This window comes from Phyllostomus hastatus, unplaced genomic scaffold, assembly GCF_019186645.2.
Source record: "Phyllostomus hastatus isolate PE091 unplaced genomic scaffold, TTU_PhHast_1.1 phas_contig_471, whole genome shotgun sequence".
Taxonomy (NCBI): Eukaryota; Metazoa; Chordata; class Mammalia; order Chiroptera; family Phyllostomidae; genus Phyllostomus; species Phyllostomus hastatus.
This window is the reverse complement of record NW_025333887.1, coordinates 1085436-1094777: the sequence shown is the minus strand read 5'-3', so window position 1 is coordinate 1094777 and position 9342 is coordinate 1085436. Positions and strand designations below refer to the sequence as shown.

General features: G+C 43.5%; 1 long non-coding RNA gene across 1 annotated transcript; it reads right to left on the bottom strand.

Moving 5' to 3' along the window:
• Nucleotides 1–5059: 5059 nt before the first annotated feature.
• LOC123823141 lies at nt 5060–9093 on the bottom strand. The gene is made up of 2 exons (XR_006786483.1): nt 8845–9093; nt 5060–5567 (listed from the first exon to the last, which is right to left on the bottom strand). It is a non-coding gene; the product is annotated as an uncharacterized LOC123823141 (long non-coding RNA).
• Between the last annotated feature and the right edge of the window lie 249 nt (nt 9094–9342).

The following is a 9342-nucleotide window of genomic DNA, read 5'->3' as shown; positions in this document are numbered from 1 at the left end:
GTTTCAGTGCCAGGAAGGTAAGTCCCTACAACTTCTGGCTGTGAAAACCAGTGGGGATTGAGGTGGAGGAAGAAACTGCTGGAGCCCCAAGCAGTTCCTCTTGAAGAACCCACACACAGACTCACCTACTCAGACTCACTCCCTCTGAGCTCCAGCACCAGAATAGCAGCGTGAAAGGTACCAGTGGTATACAGGGAGAAATTGAAGTTTCTGACATCAAGGACAGCAGAGGCCACTGTCCCTTTTTTAAGCCTTCCCCCTAAAAAAGCCACAGAGCCTGCAAGCTGGTACCATATCTGAAACTCCATCAACCTAGATAACACTGACCCACCTTGGAGATCCCAAGAGACTCTGCCACACTCAACTTATGAGCCCACCTAAGCTGATTTTCCATATGAATGGCTGGTGTTGGCTCATACTGCACAACTTCCTAAATCCTCTCAAACAAGGACCAGCTGGCCTCAGTGAGTTCCAGGCCAACCACTAGCAGCAAACAGCCGAGATTCACAGCTTGGCTTTGCCTGGGAATCTCCAAGCCCAGCACAAGTAGCAGCCTTCTCAGATTGCTTTATAGCCCAGGCAAGGTGGCCCTGGGCAAAACATAGGCGGGGGCTGACCTTGGCCTGCACCACTCAGGGAACCCCAGGGCCTGCACACCCAGTGGACAGCTACAGACAACGTCAGAGCACCACCACCCTGCCCCCTGCACACCTAATCCTCCACAGAGGGCAAAGGTTGGTGGTCAGTGGTCACAGCTAGTCCTTGCAGCTCACTGGCCTGGGTAAATCCCTCCCATTGATCTGCTGACAGCAACCAAAGCTCAACTACAAAAGGAGGGTGTACTCAGCTCACACGATGGATGCACCTCGAGTACCCAGCTTGGGTGATAGGGGAGGCTGTGCCACTGGACCCTACAGGTAACCTAGTACATTAGGCCATGCTACCAAGACACAGAATCAAAGCAACTCTACCTAATACATAGACACAAACACAGGGAGGCTGTCAAAATGAGGATACAAAGAAACATGGCCCAAATGAAAGAATAGACCAAAACTCCAGAAAAAGAGCTAAACAAAATGGAGATAAGCAATCTATCAGTTGCAGAGTTCAAAACACCAATTATAAGGAACTTAGTGAGGACCTCAGCAGCATAAAAAAGACCCAGTCAGAAATGAAGGATATACTAATTGAAATAAAGGACAATTTACAGGAAAACAACAATAGAGTGGATGAAGCTGAGAATCAAATCAATGATTTGTAACATAAGTGAACAAAAACAACCAATCAGAACAACAAGAAGAAAAAAGAATACAAAAAAATGAGGATAGTATAAGCAGCCTCTGGGAAAACTTCAAGAGGTCCAACTGCTCATCATAAGGGTGGCAGAAGGAGAAGATAAAGAGAAATTGTAAGTCTATTCAAAAAAACAATGAAAGAAAACTTCCCTCATTTGGTGAAGGAAATAGACTTATAAGTCTAGGAAGCACAGAGTCCCAAACAAGATGGATGCAAAGAGGCCCACTCCAAGACACATCATAATTAAAATGCCAAAGGTTAAAGACAAAGAGAGAATTTAAAAATATATATTTTATTTATTTATTTTTAGAGAGGGGAAGGGAAAGAAAAAGAGAGGGAGAGAAATATCAATGTGTGCTTGCCTCTTGAGCAACCCCTACTGGAGGCCTGCCCCACAACCCAGGCATGTGCCCTGACTGGGAATCAAACTGGAGACCCTTTGGTTTTCAAGCCAGTGCTCAATCCACTGAACCACACCAGCCAGGGCTAAAAAGGGAATCTGAAAAGCAGCAAGAGAAAAGCAGTTAGTTACCTACAGGAGAGTTCCCATAAGACTGTCAGCTGATTTCTCAAAAGATACTTTGCAGGCTAGAAGGGATTGGCAAGAAATATTCAAAGTCATGAAAAGCAGGGACCTACAGCCAAGATTTCCCATCCAGCAAAGCTATCATTTAAATTGAAGGGCCAATAAAGGGCTCCCCAAACAGGAAAAAACTAAAGGACTTTATCATCACCAAACCATTATTATATGAAATGTTAAAGGGACTTCTTTAAGAAAAAGATCAAAACTATGAACAATAAAATGGCAAAAATACATATCTATCAACAATTAAATCTAAAAATAAAACTAAGCAAACAAGAAGAACAAAGACAGAATTATGGATACAAGAGAGCATTTTGATGGTGGCCAGATGGGGGGGGCAGGTGTGGGGGGTAATAGGTGAAGAGGTGAGGGGATTAAGAAGTACAAATAGGTAGTTATAGAATAGCCATGGGAATCTAAAGTACAGTACAGGAAATGGAGTAACCAAAGAACTTACACACATGACCCATGGACATGAACAATGGTGGGGGGATGGCCTGAGGGAGTGGGGGGTTCTGGGTGGACGGGATAAAGGGAGAAAAATCAGGACAACTGTAATAGCTTAATCAATAAAACATAATTTAAAAAATAAATTTGTTTTTTCCATTCAGATATCCGACTGTTTCAGTACTACTTTTTTTTTTTATTATTTGATTTATTGTTTGAGAGAAAGAGAGAGAGGAAGGGAGAGAGAGGAAGAAACAGTGATTTGTTGTTCCACTTGATTATGCATTCATTGGTTGATTCTTGTATGATCTGGGATCCAATCTGCCACTTAGCGTATGGGGACGGCTCTCTAATCAACTTAGCTACCCCGCCAGGGCCAGCACCATTTCTTTTATTTGTTTGTTTATTTATTTATTTATTTACTTACTTATTAAAGAATAAAGATTTTATTCACTCTCCAAGAAAGGAGAGGGGCATGGTGTGGAGAGACACACCAGCACTGATGGGTGGGGGCTTTGAGCTTTTATTGGATTATAATTGGACTGAAAGGGTGAAGGGGATGCTGTTATGTGGCCCTGGGCTGTTGGGGCATTGTAACAGAGGCTGCAATTTGTTCCAATGTTGTCTTCTGCCTGTGGCTGCAGGGAGAGGTTAATCACGTTCTGTTTTTGCTTTCCAGTAATTTCCAGTCCTGGGGACAAGCTCAGAAGAGGAAAATGGCAGTCATGTTTAACAAGGTCATAGGCCTGCTCAGCAAATGGTACCATGGAAGCACATGGTGCTGGTTTTACCCTTTCATTTCCCACTCTTTTAAAATAGATTTATTTTAAATCTAATCTAATTTATCTAATCTCAATCTAATTTATTTTAAATAGGTTTTAAAATAGATTTATTCTTAATGACCTGGCCCGGTTCTGGTTCTGGGGAGTAAATACAAAGGTCTCTTCTTCTGTAACTACTTCAGATGGGCTAGGAATGTGGAGCTGTCCCTGTCTATGGGTCTGGGTCTGGGTCCTTAAGGAGAAGAGGTGGGATTGGACAGCCCATAAAGCAAGAGGTGTGACTGGAGGCCATTTGTGGAGAGAATCTTCCAGAGCCTGGACACTCTGTTGAATGAAGGATATGAAATATTTGAAGAGACATGGCCTAAAAACAAGAAGAAAAAAGCTGCTAATAGGTCTTAGGAAGGAATTAGTCAGGAAAACCAAGAGCAGATATTGAACTTAAGATTCCAAAAAGGGAGAGTCAGAATAGTAGGTAAATTCTGTATGGCTGACACTACATCAGTAGCTCTCAATAATTCCAAGTCAAAGGATGAAACAAATGAAGCATTAGCTTGGAAGAAAACTAGAAAAATTAGGATTCAATCAGTTTGTGGGTGATAATTGGACATTGTGATTTCCACTGAAACACAGTTTCTCTTCCTAAAATCACCCTTATTTTATCAAAGAGACTGTATTAAGTCCAGTTTCAATTTGGACTGTTATTTGCATGAACACAACGAGAATAGTAATTGATCATTTAGGCTCTTTTAAATCTGCTTTGCTGGTCCTGGCTGGATTGAGCATGGGCCTGTGAAGCAAAGGGTCCCCAGGTCCCCAGTTCGATTCCCAGTCAGGGCACATGCCTGGATTATGGGCCACCTCCCCAGTGGGAGGTGCACAGCAGGCAACCACATACTGACATTTCTCTCCCTCTCTTTCTCCTTCTCTTCCCCTCTCTCTAAAAATAAATAAATAAAATGTTGTGTTTTTTTTAATCAGCTTTGCCCCTGGCTGGCATAGCTCAGTGGATTGAGCACGGGCTGTGAACCAAAGTGTTGCAGGTTCGATTCCCAGTCAGGGTACATGCCTGGGTTGCAGGCCATGATCCCCAGCAACCGCACATTGATGTCTCTCTCTCTGTCTTTCTCCCTCCCTTCCCTCTCTAAAAATAAATAAATAAATAAATAAATAATTTTTAAAAAATCAGCTTTGCTGGAATTTTGCAAGGAACCTTCAGGCTGAGCTTTAGTCAGCCTCTCAGGGCAAAGAAGCCAAGCCACACAGCTGCCATCTGGCTTTGACTGAAGCATCTATTAGTTTGAGTGGATTCCTCAAGTTCTTGAGGTCTCCCATTGTCTTCAGGTTCCTTTCTTGCCATTTGTCAGGGAAGCAACCTTTGTTCCTTACCTGTAAAGGCTGCCATGAACCACGTGAAAAAGCAAGGTACCAGACCATTTCTCCAAGGGGCTTTTAATGGCTTTGAGAATCAATCTTAACTCCTTAAGGCTTTCTGGGGACATCCAGAGTCCAAGCATGACTCTTTCAATCATGATATTCCAGACAAAGACTTGGTTAATAAAACCACATTTGGAAACTGGTGCTATTATTGGGTTTATGCAAACATATATGTTACCATGAAAATAATACTCACTCATCAAGAGTTGCCAAATTCTGGATGGATAGTGAGAAAAATAGAAACGTTTCAGTATTGTTTATGGGCGTATAATTTATAAATGGTCTAGGGGGGAAAAGTTTCCTTATATCTGGGAAACAAAAAGATTTAAAATTAGCAATATCTTGAACAAAGTCATAAGAAGAACAATGATCTGTAGTTCATTTAGTCCCATATAACCAATTTTGTTTGTCTTGATTCTTTGCCAGTATTTCCATGACCTGCTTAGACACATGTAATTTAGAGTAAGTCAGCATCTTTTTCATGAGCCTACCCAAAGATACATTTGCAAATGCATTAGAGTAAAACAGTGACTGTTTATAAATTACCAAATTTAAAATGACATGGTTGTAGATTCGATACAAATACAATTAATAAATAACTTTGCTTCTTTGTAAAAAAAGTATTTCAAGATAACAACTTGTTGATAAGTAATAATTACTGAGATGACATAACAATATAAAGCTCATAGTTTTATATTTAACATGTAATGTTAATATATATAAAGACCTAACAATATGCAAGGTTTTAAAGTGCTATACAGGACTTACAAGAAGTGTGCATTGAGCATTGGAAACAATACATAGATTCCCAATGTGTGGGTTACAAACACCCAGAGTACCACTGCTTGATGTCCCCACAGGGAACCATCACTCTTGGCTTCTCCAATGTCACTGACAGGACACTGCTATCCCTGAGAGCTTCGGTTCTGAGTCTTTGCAAGTTCTTCCCAGAGCAGATTGAAATTTCTAGAAAATTGATCGATGGCCATGAAGTTGAGTGAGGAGGAGGCCGTCCACAGAGCCTGGAGAGACAGAGAAGGATTAGAATCCCCTCTCTGAACCTCATTGAGACAGGGTTAGGGGGTTAGCCGGGTTGAGCTTCTTTTGCCCACTGCTCCCCTAGTTGCAAGTCTCAGGAGGCCAGAGGAGAGAGAAATAGAGAATGTCCCCATGTAGGCCACCAAAATGTGATCGGTGATGCGGGCTGTGAAAGAATTCACAAAGAGAAGAAAGTGTAGAGAATAAAGTTTTTATTCAGTCTCCAATAAAGGAGAGGGGCATGGTGTAGATAGGTATGCCTGCCTTTCTGTTTTATTTCTTTATTTATTAAAAGATTTTATTTATTTTTTTTAGCCCTGGCTGGTGTAGCTCAGTGGATTGAGCGCAGGCTGCGAACCAAAGTGTTGTAGGTTCAGTTCCCAGTCAGGGCACATGCCTGGGTTGCAGGCCATGGCCCCCAACAACCACACATTGATGTTTCTCTCCCTCTCTCTCTCTCTCTCTCTCTCTCTCTCTCTCTCTCTCTCTCTCTCTCTCTCCCCTCCCTTCCCTCTCTAAAAAATAAATAAATAAAATCTTTTTTAAAAAGTTGAAAATCCATTTCTCTATTTCTAGAAAAAAAAGATTTTATTTATTTTTAGAGAGGGGAAGGGAAAGAGAAAGGGAGGGAGAGAAACATCAATGTGTGGTTGCCTCTCACGTGCTCCCCACCAGGGACCTGGCCCACAACCTAGGCATGTGCCCCGATTGGGAATCAAACTGGTGACCCTTTGGTTTGCAGACTGGCACTCAATCCACTGAGCCACACTAGCCAGGGCTCTCTTTTATTTTTTTGAAGACTTTATTTATTTATTCTTAGAGGGAGGGGAAGGGAGGGAAAAAGAGAGGGAGGGAAACATTGACCTGTAGGAGAAATATCCATTGCTTGCCTCTTGCACACCCCAATGGGGCACAGAGCCCCCCTGCAACCCAGGCATGTGCCCTGACTAGAAATCAAACTGGCGGCCTTTTGTTTTGAGGGACAGTACCCAACCAACTGAGCCACACCAGTCAGGTTGCCAGCACCATTTCTTAAACATCATAGCCCTGGCTGAGTGGCTTGGTTGGAGCATCGTTCCGTACACCAAAAGGTTTCAGGTTTGATCCCTGTCAGGTCACGGTCATAGCTGATGGGTTCCATTCCTTTCTGAGCATGTACTGGAAGCAACCAATCGATGCTTCTCTCCCTCTCTAAAATCAATAAACATAGCCTCATGTGAGGATTTAAAATAAATTAAAAAAAAATTTTAAAACACCATAAATGTAAGGATTTATTTCTAGAATCCTAATTCTGTGCCATCTCCCTCTATGCCATCCTTGCACCTGTGCTACACTGCTTTGATTACTGTGGCTTCATAGTAAATTTTCAAATCAGGTAACGTGATCCTTCCAAATCTGTTGTTTTTAAAATTGTTTTTGATATTTTAGGTCCTTTGCATTTCTATATACTCTGAGGGTCCACTTGTCAATTTCTACAGAAAAGCATGCTGGGATTCTGGGTAGGGATTGCATAGAATTCAAAGATCACTTTGGGAAGGGTTGTCATTTGGGGGCAGAATTCTACAATGACCACAAGGTTTCTGTCTCCTAGCATACAAACCTATACAATCCCCTCCCCTTGAGGCCAAGCAGAACCTCTGCACAAGGTGGGACATCACTTCCAAGGTTAGGCTACTAATCAGCTGACTTTGAGGTCATCAAAGGGGAGAGTACCTGGGTGGGCCTGACCTAAGCAGGTGAGTCCGTAACCAAGACTGGGTCCTTCGTGAAGGGTGAGATTCAAAGCACGAGGGGCTATGGAGGGGACCAGATGGCAGGGAACCTTAGGTGGCCTTTAGGAGCCGAAACTATTCTCTGGCCAATAGCCAATGAGAGGATAGGGACCTCAGTCCTACGGTCACAAGCAACCAAATTCTACCCCCAACCACGTGAACTTGGGAGAGGACCCTGAACCTCAGATAAGAAGGCAGCCCAGTCAGCCTTGATTGCAGCCTTGTGAGACCCTGAGCAGAGGATCCACTTCCATTACACTCAGACTTCTGACATGCAGAAACTGTCAGGTAATAAATGAGTATTGTTTTAAGCTACTGAGTTTTTGTTAATTTCTTACAGGCAATTGAAACTTAATACAGTACTGAGCCTTCCAATCCATGAACATGGAATGTATTTCCATCTATGTAGATCTTTAGTTGTATGATTCCATTTATGTGAAACTTCCAGAACAGGCAAATCTACACAGGCAGAAAGTAGATTGGTGGTTTCCAGGGGCTGGGGAAGGGGAATGAGGAGAGACCATTTAATAGGTATGGGGTTTCCTTTTGAAGTAATGAAATGTGCTGGAATGAGATGGATGTGATGGTTGCACAACATTGTGAATGTATGAAATGCCACCAAAATGTTCATTTTTAAATGGTTAATGCTTATTTTTATGTGAATTTTTCCTTAGTTGAAAAAAATGAAAAAATCAAACCCACACTAAGATACCACATGTCCATCTCATATTGCATACGCCCCTTGTTGGGAAGTGAGAGCGCTCTGGGCAGAGCTCAGGCAGCCAGGACCCTTTCCCCTGCTGGTGGGGCTGCAAGGTCAGTCAGGCCTTAGGGAAAAGAACTTGTGAATATCTGGAAAATCAATTACACTGATTTTTTTTTTTTAATGAGGAGGCTCTGCACACAAAGACATGGAGAGGCACGCAGGATATTTGGATATATTAAGTGACAGATGCAAGTGCTTCTGTGTTGGGGGCATTGTGGGAACTGGGCCAGGAGGGGTGGGTGGAGGAGAGGCATCCCCATGCCCACCCTTTCATGCTGATGTGTGAACCAGGTGAATTTCTAGTGTCTGAAGAACAGTTCAAGGTAAACAAGGAAAGATCAGCATCCCCTCTTCTCACTCAACTACCTCTGTGACCTTTCCTCCCAGCCTCTCCTTCCCCTCCCTTCTTCCCTCTGTTCCAGCCCCCCCACCCCACTGTGTCTTTGCATATGGTTTGCATCCTGCCTAGCTTTGAAATGACTGACTTGTCATTCTTGTCAGCTTCAATGTCACCACGCCAGCAAGGTCTCTCCATCTTGCTTGTTCATTTCTTGTTCCCCTATTTGTGTATATCCACATACATTCACACACCTACACACACACACTGAGTGAAAGCTGGGCAAGTAAGGTAGGGCTGGCCTTCCTCTCTCCATTGTGTCTTTGGGATCTAGCCCACCTCTGGCTCTGGCACACTGGTCCCCAGAAATATTGTCAACTGCTTACCGACTTCAGTCACCTCATGTAGTTCCAGAGCATCAGACAGCAGCTCTCCAACTTCTGTGCAGCCGCCCGACCTCGCCTCTGAGATCCATGTTCATTTGGTCCCAGGAGAGAGCCCTGGAGCTAGACAGTGCCCAGTCTGAGCAAAAACTCGGGGGACAGCTGCAAGAAGCTTGCTCCACCAACACTCTTCAGCTTGGCCTTCCAGACTGCTGCCACAGGTCTTATTTAAGACACAGAGCTCCTCGCTTGGGATCCCCCCTCATGGTGCAACCTTTCTCTTCACTGGCCATAAGGAAGTCTCCTTCCCTGACAGTGACAGTCCCCCTGCTCCTTGATCCTGACCCCAAAGGGCTTCTTCCTGCCTTGGGACCTAAGGGGGTTCCAGAAACTAAGTCCTTCCCTGCCACTACCCAAAATTGAGCCTCCAGGAGCTTGTTTTCCAGAGGGTGCAAGGCTGAAGGAGATTCCCTCAGAAACCATCTGCCACTGGGCAAACTA